The following is a 13524-nucleotide window of genomic DNA, read 5'->3' as shown; positions in this document are numbered from 1 at the left end:
TCTTCCTGCATTTCTAAAATCACAAAGTCTACCGGAAAGACAAACTTATCGATCTTCACAAGAACATCTTCCACCACTCCATAAGGTCTCTTCACAGAGTGGTCAGCAAATTGAAGTGTCATTCGGGTATCCTGTACTTTTCCAATCCCCAACCTCTTGTAAATGGATAAAGGCATGAGGCTAACACTTGCCCCCAAGTCTATAAGGGCCTTCTTGAAAGATCTATCCCCGATAGTGCAAGGGATAGTTACCGAGCCTCGATCTTTTTTCTTTACCGGGATCTTCATACCCTGCAAAATAGCACTGTAAGTTTCGGTTAGTACAATAGAGTCAGTGTCAGTGCTCCTCCTTTTTGAAATAATATCTTTCATTAATTTAGCACAAGAGGGCATTTGCTCAAGTGCCTCCAAGAACGGAATGTTGATTTCAAGCTTTTTGAACATCTCCAGGAAATTTTCAAATTTCTTCTCATGTTTCTCTTTCTTCTTATTTCTTGTTGGGAAAGGGAGTTTGATAACCGACTTTGATTCACTAACTTTTTCTTTAGTCACAGGTTCAGGTACCGTCACCTCTTCACTAGCAACTTCATTTTCTTTTATCTCCAAATAAATTTCAAGCAATTGGTCTTCTTGTTCATCATCTCTTTCAGGGACTTCTTTTTCCTTATTACTCCTTGTGGTAACCGCACTCACATTATTATGCTCTCTTGGATTCGTAAATGTAGCACTCGGTAATGCACCTGGTGTTTGCGAACCCGCAAGTTGTTGAGCAATCTGACTCATTTGCACTTCCAGATTTTTTATTGAAGCACCAGTGTTTCTCAGATTACTTCTAGTCTCCTCTTGAAATTGAGAACTTTGAGCTGCCATTTTTTCAATGGCAATTTCCCAATCTACTTTTCTTGGAACCTGTTGTTGAAATTGTTGTTGGGATGGGTGAAACTACTGCTGCTGGTAAGGTTGCTGATGTTGTGGACAGTACTATTGTTGTGATTGACTTTGATACTTGGTGGGCGCTTGCTTCTGAGCATTTCCTTGGTGGTCCTTCCAGGAAAAATTTGGATGATTTTTCCATCCAGGATTATATGTATTGGAGTAAGGATTATTCCGCTTTAGAAAATTAATCTCTTCTACCTGTTGAGCAGTTGCCACACAATGCATGGCCAAGTGAAGACCTCCACAAATTTCACAACTAACAGCTTGAATAGGTTGGACCGGTTGCACTTGTGCCACCGTTTGAGTGTCAAGAGTCATTTTCTTGAGTCTTCTATCTACTTCAGCTGTTATTCGATCTTCCATCTTCACAACTTGATTTGCCAGTTTGAGATCAATGATACCTTCAGGTTGACTTACACTGCGGTCATAGAGTTCTAGATGCTTATTTGCTGCAATGGCTTCAATGGTTTTCTTTATTCCAGTGGCTATTGTAAAGTTTGTTGAGCCACCGACAGTTGTGTTTATGAGTTACTTAGTCTTCATTCTAAGTCCATTCACAAAATTTTGCATTTGTTCAGTTGCATCCATGTAATGAGTAGGACATGCAACCAACAATCGCTTGAACCGCTTGTAAGCGTCTCCGAGTGACTCTCCTTCCTTCTGTTTAAAATTAACAATATCATATCTCTTACGGATATACACAGAAGTAGGGAAGTACTCATTTAGGAATGTTGTCTCCATTTGTTGTCAAGCTGTTATACTTCCCGCGGGTAAAGAGTAAAACCACTCTTCGGCATCTTCCGACAATGTAAACGGGAACAAAACCAACTTTTTAGCTTCCTCTGAGTGTCCCTCAATTTTCAACGATGTCGTCATGGTCAGAAATCTTTGTAAATGGTTGTTGGCATCTTCATTGATTTTTCCGGAGAACGATCTCCTCTCTAGATGACGAATCATTGAAGGGTGCAACTGAAAGTGATCAACATTTACCGGTTGGTTCATAATTGTTAACCTTCCAGTAGGAGAATTTGTACCCCCATAGTCACCCAAACGTCATTTTGCAGGAGGTAGTGGGCCTTCACCCTGTGGTTCAGCCATTGGTTCAGAAACAGCTTCTGAGTCTTCCGAATGAACTGAAACAGCTTCTTCTTTTTCCGACTCAGAAACAATAGAGGCTGATTCTGAGGGTTCCAGCCTAGCTTTTCTTCGTCTTGCACGTAACAATCTTTCGGGTTCTGCGTCAAAAAGAAATTCAGCTGAGGCCTTACCTCGCATACACAGATTAGACAATTATTAGCATAAACAATAATACAGAAAAAATTTAGCTGTAGAGCAACAAAATTCCAATTGAATTATTTTTCAACTTATACTATTGGAAGTCCCCGGCAACGGCGCCAAAAACTTGATCGGTAAAATATCAAGTGTACTATTTGCACCAATATAGTAATAAAAAGGGAGTTATCCCGAGTATCGATCTCGAGGACTGCGTAGAAAGTATCAATTTTTATAATAATTTAATTGAACAAAAGTTCATATGGGGTTTGATGATTGTTTTCACAATTGATAAGAAATAGAAATATAAAGCGTATAAAACTCTTTTAATAGATATGAGAAATAATGTTAGGGTCAGGTGTATGAATTGTTGTGTATTCCACTTTTTCCATATCATATGACATCAATGTTATTAGAATTCAAAACAGTTTCTCCAGAGTAGTTTTCTCTAATTCCTTAGCCAAAACCATTTAACAGGCAATTTCACTCCTAATTCCTTAGTCATTCAAATTGCTGTTAAGAAATATTTATTTTATCAAGAATTTACAGTAACCACAGTTTGATCCTCATTCCTAAGTGATTAAACGCGGGTTTTATTATACAACAAGTGATAAGGCGGTTTGTCCGACCTAAACCTTAACCAGAGATCATAATTTCATTGGTCCGATAAAATTAAGCATTAAGCATGTTGTATAATAATTTAAATTACGAAAACATCAATGATTATAAGAACATGGATAAAATATTCATACAGTAGCAATTTAGGGACACCCCCTAGCATTGGGGGTTTAGCCTCACATAATATTCAAAGACAAAAGATTACAAATTAAAGACATTACAAGTTGTTGTTGATGAAAGTTGATCTTCAATTTCTTTCGATCTTGAAGATCTCTTCTCTTCTCCACACCTTGCAAGGTTGCTTCCTCTTTTTGTATCTTTTCTTTTCACGATCCAAACGTCCCTTTTCTCACTGCCCAAATTCCAACTAAATAGTTTCCAAACAACTAAAAACATTACGAAATGCCCAAAATGCCCTTCGAATGTCCAAAGGAGTTAAAATAAGAAAAATCAGAAATTGGGGCGAAATGGCCAACACGGGTCGTGTCAGGTGACATTGTTGCCCGTGTTGGCTCCTCTATAGGTTCAATAAGGCACTCGATGCTGACACGTGCCGTCTCAGGTGACACGGGCCGTGTCAGCTGACACGGGCACCCGTGTCAGCCCCTTATTTTGTCTGTTTTTCGCTTTTCCTTAAGTCTCTAACCTCCATTCTTCTGGTACGTAACTTTCAGACTTGTTATCTAACCTAGAAACGAATAGTCTACACAGAAACGCATAAAATGCGACAAAAGGCGAAAAACTACTAATGTAACATAAAACAAACCGAAATTCATAAAATGTAATAAACTAAAGAAATCACTAAAATAGAACGTAGAAAGTTACCGATTCATGAAGATTCCATGCTGGATAGATGATGAAAACCGAGTGTAAATGGTGGCCGATCAAGCGCCTATGAGGTATAACGGTTTAATCGTCAAAGCCTTTGATGGTTCGCGCATGACAATAATTGGTGAAGTGGACCTTCCAGTCAAGATAGGTTCGAGTGATTTTCAGATTACTTTTCAAGTAATGGATATCCACCCGGCCTACAGTTGTTTATTGGGAAGGCCATGGATTCATTAGGCAAGGGTTGTTACCTCCACTCTGCATCAAAAATTGAAATTTGTCAAGAATGGCAAGCTTGTGATTGTTGGAGGAGAGAAGGCGTTGTTGGTTAGCCACCTGACATCTTTCTCTTATGTTGAAGTTGAGGATGAGGTTGGAACTCCGTTCCAAGCCTTGTCTATTGCTGCTGAAAAGAGAGTTGGGGCACCTATGTCCTCGTTGAAAGATGCTCAAAAGATTGTGGAAGAAGGCAATGTTGATCAGTCGGGGCGCATGGTAGAGGTCTCTGACAACAAGGGCAGAACCGGTTTGGGGTTCCAGAAAGGCTCGTCAATTGCAAGATCTGAAGATATGCAACACAGCTTTCGTAGCAGAGGGTTCATTCATGGCAATGAACAACACTTAGTTGTTGTGCTAGAGGATAGCGAAGAGGAAGACTGCACCAACTTTGTTACGCATGGAAAGACGTGCCACAATTGGACTATTGTTGATATTCCTGTTATTTTGCATTGATCTAAGTAATTGCTTTTACATTTTAAAATCCTTCTCCTATGCCTAAGGGAGAAGTGAATATTGTTGGGCATTTCAATTTGATCATTAATAAAATTAATTCCATCCATCCATATCTTTGATGTTTGTTTTTACTTTTTGCTTGATTCTGAAAATGGTAATCACAAAAAATATAAATAAATAATATAATTGTCCATCTGCATAATATTTGGTCACAAATTCGCATCTCTAAAATCAAAATATCAAATCATTTTTGCAGGTTGGTTCCTAACCCCATTGAGTGCAATGATCCTTCTCCTTCTCTAAATTTTGAATTCCCTGTGTTTGAGACCGAGGAGGAAAGTGATGTAGAAGTGAGTGATGAATTATCTCTTCTTCTTGAGCAAGATGAAAAGACCATTCAGCCGTTCAAAGAGCAGATTGAGCTAGTCAACTTGGGTTCCGAAGATGATGTGAAGGAAGTCAAGATTTGGTTTCGCCTGTGTCTAGATGTTAAGAAGGGGTTGATTGATCTTCTTCGAGAGTTTTCAGATGTGCTTGCTTGGTCCTATCAAGACATTCCTGGGTTGGATTATAAGATTATGGAGCATAGATTATCGTTGAAGCCAGAAAGCCCGCCATTCAAGTAGAAGTTGAGAAGAACGCATCCTGATATGGCTATGAAGATGAAAGAGGAAGTGCAAAAGCAGATTGATGTTGGTTTCCTTGTGACCACTGAGTATCCGCAATGGGTGGCCAATATTATGCATGTGACGAAGAAAGATGGAAAAGCCCGCATGTGTGTCGATTTTAGAGATTTGAATAAAGCCAGTCCGAAAGATGATTTCCCTCTGCCACACATTGATATGTTGGTAGACAATACTGCTAAATTCAAAGTCTTTTCGTTTATGGATGGATTTTCCGGATATAATCAGATCTAGATGGCACCTGAAGATATGGAGAAGACCAAATTCATTACACCTTGGGGAATATTCTGTTATAGAGTGATACCTTTCGGTTTAAAGAATGCTGGTGCAACTTACCAAAGAGCAATGACTACTATTTTTCATGATATGATGCATAAAGAGATAGAAGTATATGTCGATGACATGATTGCTAAATGAATTGATAAAGAGGAACATGTTGAGCATTTGTTGAAGCTATTCCAGTGTTTGAGGAAGTATAAACTCCACTTGAATCCCAATAAGTGTACTTTTGGTGATCGTTCTGGTAAGTTATTGGGCATTATTGTCAGCGAGAAGGGTATTGAAGTTGATCCTGCCAAGATCAAAGCAATACAAGAGATGTATGTGCCCAAAACTGAGAAGCATGTCAGAGGCTTCCTCGGCCGCTTGAATTATATTTCCAGTTTCATTTTCCACATGACTGCCACATGTGCACCTATATTCAAATTTCTTCAGAAAGATCAGTCTTGTGATTCGACTGAAGGCTTCCCGAAAGCTTTTGACAATATTAAAGAATATTTGCTTGAACCTCCGATTTTGTCTCCCCCTGTTGAAGGAAGACCGTTGATCATTTATTTGATTATACTCGAAGATAGTATGGGTTGTCTCCTTGGTCAGTAAGATGAGACTGGAAAGAAAGAATTTGCGATCTACTACCTCAGTAAGAAGTTCACCGACTGTGGGACTCGGTATTCTATGCTCGAGAAGACTTGTTGAGCATTGGCTTGGGCTTCTAAGCATTTGCGTCAGTATATGTTGAATCATACCACTTGGTTGATATCCAAAATGGATCCAATCAAGTATATATTCGAGAAGCCTGCTTTAACTGGGAGGATTGCCCGTTTGCAGATGTTGTTGTCAGAGTATGATATCAAATACCGATCTCAGAAAGCGATCAAAGGTAGTATCTTGGCTGACCATTTGGCTCACCAACCAATTGAAGATTACCAGTCAGTGCAGTATGATTTTCCTGATGAAGAGATTTTGTACTTCAAAATGAAGGATTGTGATGAACCATTGCTTGAAGGAGGGCCAGAACCTGGTTCCCGTTGGGGCATGGTATTTGAGGAGCTGTTAATCAATATGGAAATGGCATTGGGGTAGTGATTATTACTCCTCAAGGCACGCATCTACCATTTACAGCTAGATTGACTTTCAAGTGTACAAACAACATGGCAGAATATGAAGCTTGCATTATGGGGCTTGAAGAGGCCATGGATCTCATAATCGAGTATTTGGATGTCTTCGGTGATTCGGCTTTGGTTGTGAATTAGATCAAAAGAGAATGGGAGACTAATCAACCCGGTTTGGTACCATATAGAGATTATGCGAGGAGGATTTCAACTTTCCTTACAAAGGTTGAGTTCCATCATATCCCTCGAGATGAGAACCGGATGGCAGACGCTCTTGCAACGTTGGCGTCAATGATTGTAGTGAAGTATTGGAATGAAGTTCCCAATTTATCTGTGATGCGTCTTGATAGGCCAACTCATGTGTTTGTTGTTTAAGAGATTAAAGATGAGAAGCCGTGGTATTACGATATCAAATGTTTCCTCCAAAGTCAAATTTACCCGCCTGGGGCATCTATGAAAGATACGAAGACTTTGAGAAGATTAGCCAGTAATTTCTACTTGAATGGTGATATACTATACAAGAGAAACTTCGACATGGTTTTGCTCAGATGCATGGATAGACACGAAGCAGACTTGTTGATGACTGAAGTGCATGAAGGTTCCTTTGGTACTCATTCTAATGGACATGCAATGGCGAAGAAGATGTTGCGTGCAGGTTACTATTGGCTGACAATGGAATCTGACTGTTGCAAATTTGTGAACAAGTGCCACAAGTTTCAAATTTATGCTGATAAGATTCATGTTCCTCCGACACTATTGAATGTTATCTCTTCACCATGGCCCTTCTCCATGTGGGGAATTGATATGATTGGGATGATTGAGCCCAAAGCTTCGAATGGACATCATTTCATTTTAGTGGAAATTGACTACTTCACGAAATGGGTTGAAGCGATATCGTATGCAAATATGACCAAGCAAGTTGTTGTAAGGTGTATCAAGAATCAAAGTATATGTCGTTATAGTGTGCCAAGAAAGATCATTACTGATAATGGATCGAACTTGAATAATAATATGGTGGAAGCTCTTTGCAAGGACTTAAAGATTGCACATCATAATTCTTCTCCCTATAGACCCAAGATGAATGAGGTTGTTGAAGCTGCAAATAAGAACTCCAAGAAGATTATCTAGAATATGGGTGTCACATATAAGGATTGGCATGAGATGCTCCCTTTTTCTTTGCATGGGTATCGTACATCTATCCAAACTTCAACAGGGGCAACCCCTTTCTCTCTTGTTTATGGTATGGAAGTAGTGCTCCCCGTAGAGGTTGAGATTCCTTCATTGCGTGTGCTCATGGAAGCCAAGTTGACTGAAGCTGAATGGTGTCAGACCTGGTTTGATCAACTGAATTTGATTGAAGAGAAGAGGTTAACTGCCATGTGTCATGGTCAGTTATATCATCAGAGAATGAAGAAAGATTTTGATAAAAAGGTCATACCTCGAGTGTTCAGAGAAGGTGACCTTGTGCTCAAGAAGATTTTGACGCTCAAGTTAGATTCAAGAGGAAAATGGACTCCTAATTATGTTGTTAAGAGAGCCTTTTCAGGCGGCGTATTGATTCTTACAACTATGGATGGTGAAGAGTTCATTCGTCCTGTAAACGCAAATGCAGTCAAGAAATGCTTCGCCTAAAAAAGAAAAGAACACCTCGCTAAGTTGAAAACCCGAAAGGGAGGCTTAGGCAAAAATGAGCGTCTCGGTGGATTGAAAACCTGAAAAGCCGATCCAGGAAAAAATTAGAGACATAAAACAGAAATAATTTCCCGATAAGTTGAGTACCCTACCTTGGGGAAACTTATGCAATGTTGTGTTGTGTTGTGTTTGTTTTGATGTGAACCAAAATGCAACAAGGAGAAAGGACTTAGAATTAGGATTTACCGATGCTTAAAGGAGTTCAAGAGCAACTAGGCCTCATGCCTTTAGAATGCAAAATTTGTTGAAGAGCGACTAGGCCTCATGCCTTTATAATGCTAAAACTCAAAGTTGAACTCAAAGGACTTCTCCTCTAAACTTATTCTTTGTCCATTCCCTTTATTGTGTTGTGAACCTTTTGATGTTTTCTTTTGTGTGATAGGGATCCTACCTTGTGATTGTGAAAAGAGGACCATTGTCATGAGTAGCCAAGTTAAGAGCCAAGACAAATGGAGATCTTAGGAGCTTGAATTCAATTGTTTGATTGCTTGTTTGTGTGCTAAATCCAAAGGAAAGGAGCATCTTGAGTCATCTCTATGACTCCAAGAAAAGGAACTCCAAGGGTTTTTCTTTCCCCTCTTATCTATGTATGCTTTAGGAATAGCCCTTCTCTTCTTCTCCCCACTCTAACCAAGCCAAAAATCATTTTTAAAACTTTGACTTTGTTTCAAATTAGAAACCTAGGCCTTAGGCCTTTGACTTTTCAAAACTCCTTTCATAAATACTCATTGTGAATAAACATTTATCCAACTTTGACCTCATTTTGTAGATAAATCTAACTTGTAAATACAACCCATTTCAAGTTGTTTTGTGGTTCCAATGGCCACTTTGTTAAAATCTTTTCAAAACATTAGTCATAGGTTTGAGTTATCATAGTGGTTGATGTAAATCTCAACTCATCCTTAGTGATTGGATTATAAGTCTTCCATGCTTATTATAGGGTTAACCCCTCACTAGCATGTTCAAGCCTTCCTCACATGGTGTATTGTTGGTTTAGGTTGAGTTTTCTCCCTTTGATAAGAAAAGACCTTAAGGCTTTTGATTAAAATCAATTCACCAATCTTTTAGACTTTTACCCCGAACTACGAGGTTTTGATCCTCCTTTGTCATGGTACGTAGGTAATGGGTTCATCCATTCAAACAACAAAATTTGTAAATATAATCTATTATCTTCTCATCCCCCCAATCTTTTATTCAAATCTTTTCACAAATACCAACCTACAACACATATTTGCAAAAAGGGTTCCCTTAGAGTACTAAGGAAGTTTTGGATGCGTAAAACCTTCCCATTTCATAACCAACCCCCTTACCTAGATCTCTGACATTTTTATTAGTTTTTGATTTGAAAAACTTCTTACTTGGCTTTTGTTCGCCTTTTAGCCTTTCCTTTGGACAAATAAAAGTGCGGTGGCGACTCGAATTGTACGTTGACTTTTGGTTCAGTCAATAAACCTAAAGGTAATGAAAACCCCGCTACAAGTACACGCAGAGGTGGAGAGAATTGGCTGCTCAGATCGCTCCTCCTTTAGAGGAGAAGCAAATGACAAAAATATTTTTGAAGACCCTGAGTTCATTTTATTATGAATACATGATTGCTAGTTCCCCCAATGACTTTATTGAAATTGTAAACATGGGGATGAGGCTTGAGGAAGGTGTCTGTGAAGGACGTTTGTCAAAGGAGGAGGTATCATCAAGCAAGAGATATGGGAGGCAGAGGAGGCCTCAGATAGCGAAGCTAATGCAATAACCAGTGGGAGGCAGAGGAGGCCTCAGATTAGAAGGAATCAACCACCCCGTCAACATCATCATCAAGTATCTTCAGTCATTCTTATATTGTCGAATAATCAAACAACACCAACAACAACAACGTCAACAACAATAACCACCATAACGAACAAACACCTACAACAACAACAATACCAACAATCATTAGCAACAAATTTTCGAGAGGAAGAAGGTCTATTTTGACCCAATTCCTATAACTTATGCAGAGTTGTATCCGTCTTTGGTTCTCAAGAACCTACTCCAACCGAGAAACCCTCCACAAATTCCAGAACAACTTCCATGGTGGTATAAACCTGAACTCCGTTGTGCTTTCCACTAAGGAGCACCCAGACATGATATTGAGAACTGCTATCCGCTAAAGTATGAGGTTCAGAAGTTGATAAAGAGTGTAATGGTGTCCTTTGAGGACCGTGCACCCAACATGAAAGCAAATCTACTACCCGCTCATGGGAATCTTTTTGTTAATATGGTGGTCGGTTGTCTTGGAGAGTTTTAAGTGTTTGATGTTTGTTTCATTCGGAGGTCCTTGGTACAGATGCATAAGGACATTTGTATGGTGAGTGATTGTGAGTATGACCATGATGGTTGTGCTATTTTCAGTGGTAATCCCCGGGGATATATGGTTGTAAAGAGGGACATCCAACGGTTGATGGATTAGGCATGATCCAAATTGGTCAATCCCGTCATGTATATGACGATGTCAATGTCATAGTGCCTGTTTTTAGGCAACCATAAAGATTGGTGATTCAATACGACAATAGTAACAGTAACAGCGTCAACAACAAATCAATATCGCCGTTGGTTATACGGTTAGCGGGTCCAGTCCCGTATTCATATGATAAACCTATTCCGTATCAGTACAATTCAACAATGATGAAGGATGATCAAGAGGTCTTGTTGCCTACGACCAACTCTGTGGTGAGCATTGCTGATGTTACCAAGGTGACCCACAATGGTCGTGTGTTTGGGCCTGTGTTCCCAAGAGATAAAGAAGAATCAGTTGTCAGTAAGAAGGTGGAAGTGCCTGCTGTAGATCCGGTTAGCGCTTCAAAATGTAAGTTTGGTGAATCCAGCAATTTGAAGGCTAAGGATGATGATGAGGTACTTCGTCTGATCAAGAAGAGTGAGTTTAATATGGTGGAGCAGCTGCTCCAAACCCCCTCAAAAATTTCAGTATTGTCTCTGCTTATGAATTCAGAAGCACACAGAGAAGCACTGCAAAGAGTTCTTGAGCAAGCTTTAATGGAACATGATGTTATGGTGGATCAGTTTGATCATATAGTAGCTAACATCACTTCCTGCAATAATCTCAGCTTCTGTGTGTAACACCTCAAAATTTGCCCTCGTCTTCTTGGGACTAGTTTGACACATTTCATTTCATATTTTAGAGCATTAGACATTGAATTTTTCATATCATATGAATATAAGAAAAATCATCCTCCAAAGTCATTTCAAAAGATGGAGAGGTTACATGATTCAAGCCTGAGGGTTTCTATGAATTGATGATCAACCATCTGAGGGCATGGGCTTCAATTAGGGTTTCCTGATCCTTCAAAGTTCTTGAGCATCATCTTGTTTGAAAGGATATATTGCCATCATCATGGTTCTATTATCGTCAAGGGCTTCATTGTTCATTCTCAAGTTCCTTTGGATTAGGGTTTTGACCTCTAGTCAACCCTAATCATTGACTTTCTTCCAATCAGGGCTTCTCAAAGAAATAATGAATTTGCTAATGATGAGGATCACATGATCATTATATTGGGCGTATATGAGCTAGGTTTTCATTTCTGAGCCATTTCCCTAAGTGGTGGAGATTCAAGCTGATCAGGGCATGTCAAGGTCATCTAAGGACCACAAAAACTCAACTGTCCAAGAGTTGAGGGCTATGAGGTGGGGAAAGGAGTTGAGACACCTCATTCATGTTCAAAAGAGGTCCACTTGTCATTCTAAACATCTATCTTGAAGATTTTGAGGTCATGACAAAAGTTTCCAAAAATGGAAAGTGACCTGTAATTTCAAGTTTCCAAAAATGGCATGTTTTTGGTCCATATTCAACTTGATTTTTCAACATCAAATAAGCTTCAAATGGATATTTAGTGAACATGAAAGTTGAAGATATTTCTCTCCTCTTTTCAAAAAGTCCTATATCATGTCCATCTGATAATTTGTTGAGAAGTTATGGCCAAATGATCACAAAGTGTACATGGAAGTTCAACATGGCATAACTTTTGATTCAAATCTCCAAATTGGTCCACTCTTTTTGCAAAATGCTTGTCTTGACCAATACTTTTCAAATGAATAATTTCCTTGCATGGAAGAAGCTCATATGATCATCATGGCTCACATGTGTAAAATGGAGGGAAATTTCATAATTCAAATTTGGTTGATGCTACAAACAAAATACCAATTCCATTGTGTTTATTAGATGATTTTAAGTGGATTTGGACCTTTGCATGGTACTGTTCACGTATGGATTGTACATGCTACCTCACACTTGCAATTTTGCAAAACACCTTATATCTCTCTAATCTCAATTAGCCATTGCCTAATCCTAATTTCAGCATGATTAACACCTCATATATAAGCCTAATCAGAACTGCATTTGCCATAACATCACATTTCAGATATGAAATTCAAGCTTCCCTCCATTTTTTCTCTCACTTCAAACTTCAATTTTCTTCACACAATTCATCAATTTCTTTGCATAATCATGATTATCGAGTATCATTGAGCAAGAATACACGTTTGGTTTGAAGAATTTGGTCCAGAATTGAGCAGATCGAAAGCATGAACATGTTGATGGAGCCTGAGAATTGAGCTAGATCCACGTGCCTTCAACCACTATTTCTTGCACAAAGCTTCATAGGAGGATTATTGGAGCATATCTGGAGAGTTTGAGCACCTGAACACGCAATTCCAGCTACTGCCATCTCAAGTAGGTTGAAATTTCATCATCTCTTTTTGCCAATTCCTTGTTATAGAACGATAGATCTAGTTCCCCTGAGCATGCTGATGTGATTAGATCTTGATTTGGCTTAGAAATGAAGAAGATATGTTGAATTAAAGTTTGGTTCATGGAAATGTTTTTGCTCGATTTGTAGAATTCATGATGATTTAGGATTAGTGAGTATGATATTTAGAATCAGCATTGAGAGAGCTTTCGAACGGTATAAATTTCATAGAATTCTGGAAAAAAAAACTGTTGAGCTCCTCCGTGGATCCAACCGGAGAAGACGGTTGTAACAACCGTCCTCCGCCGCCTGCAATTCTGGCTAGGGTTTGTGTGAAACGCAGCGTTTCATGCTGCTTCTGTTCCTTCATGGCGCGCGTTCGATCCCTATGTGTGTGTGTTTGCTGATTTATTTTGGAATTCCATTTTTCCTTGTGAGCGCGTGTTCGAATCTTCGCCATGCGCTTTCAGAATTTAATTTAAGCGCTCATTTTGGACCTTGTATGCGCGTGTTCGATTCCTGGCGTTGGCATGCAGTTTTCAGAATTTTAATTGAGCGCTTTTGTAAACCTTAGAGCGTGTGTTCGAATCCTGTTGATGTGCATATGTTGAATTTGTTTGAGTTGGTATTTCCCTCT

Source organism: Lathyrus oleraceus, chromosome 4 (genome assembly GCF_024323335.1).
Source record: "Lathyrus oleraceus cultivar Zhongwan6 chromosome 4, CAAS_Psat_ZW6_1.0, whole genome shotgun sequence".
Lineage (NCBI taxonomy): Eukaryota > Viridiplantae > Streptophyta > Magnoliopsida > Fabales > Fabaceae > Lathyrus > Lathyrus oleraceus.
Note: the sequence above shows the minus strand (reverse complement) of the source record.